This window comes from Apium graveolens, chromosome 3 (genome assembly GCF_009905375.1).
Source record: "Apium graveolens cultivar Ventura chromosome 3, ASM990537v1, whole genome shotgun sequence".
Lineage (NCBI taxonomy): Eukaryota > Viridiplantae > Streptophyta > Magnoliopsida > Apiales > Apiaceae > Apium > Apium graveolens.
The window spans coordinates 152,486,974-152,488,162 of record NC_133649.1 but is presented as its reverse complement, the minus strand read 5'-3'; positions in this window follow the sequence as shown (position 1 = coordinate 152,488,162).

Here is a 1,189-nt window from a genome sequence, read left to right as displayed (position 1 = left end):
AGTTTTGAGGAGAGAGTTTGCTGTGAGCTTGTAGAAATATTTAGGATTAGAGTTTTGAGGTTGAGCAGTTTTTGATAAGATTGAGTGTGAAGGTTTAGCAGTTGGTATTTGGATATTCAAGGTTTTGAGAGATTGTGAGGTATCATTCTTTTGTCTTTGCCTCCTTCCATCCCTCCTTTGAGTCTCAGATCCACTTTTCTTCTCCTTCTCTTTCTCACTATCACTTTTTCCACCAATTGTCTTACTAGATTGACTTGAGTTTGAGCCAGAAGGATTTTGACTGTCTTTCTTCTGCTCATCATCACCCAAGTCATCTGTGTTGATTTTAGTTTTAGGCAAATTGGCTTCAGAGTAATCAATGTATCTCCTCAGAATCTTGATCATAGCTTCATCTTCACTAGTCTTCAATTTCTTACTTTTCAGCCCAGACTCAAGCACCATTATCAGTCTTCTGTTGGCCATGATACAATTTTTAGGTACTTGGAAATGTTTCAGTTGCTTGGTTGTAGAGCAGATATAGTACACCCCTTTGCTTGGATGTAGATAAGCTTCTGGGAATGCAGCTTCTTGAGCCTTCTTCAACTCTGCTAGTAGCATTTTCTCTTCATTGTTGATTATTCTGACTTTGTTAATCAGAATGTCTATTTCAGATGCTCTTCTAGAAATCAGATAATTGAAGTTGACTTGCATACATCTGTCTACACCAGAATCATTAAGAATGATCACTATCCTTTTCTCCAAAAACGGGTCCTTGATTGGGATTTGCAGCACCCTGATATAATTGATAGTCTTTTCCAAGGTCTTTCTGTAAGTGAAGAAATTGTTGTTGAGAGAGTTCCTTAACCCAGTGAGAAAGTTGTCAAACTCTTGTGTCATTCCTGGACCTTGAGCAGCCATAAGGAGCCTCTCTTGTTCTCGGCCTTGTTCTTGACTTTTGAGTGTTGATTGTGCTAGTGTTGATTGTGCTAGCCTTGCATCTATCTCCCCCTTAGTCTTGGTGACAGGCATGAGTAGGGGAGTAGGACTCTCAGGTCTTACAGCTTCAGGCAATGCTGGCAGTGGTATGTTGAGTTTTCCCATAATGGCTCCCAAAGCAACTATAGTCTGCATTTGTAAATGCTTATGGGACTCCACTAGGGCCTGAATATCATGATGTTGAATATCAACCAGTGCAGTTAGAGCTCTGACT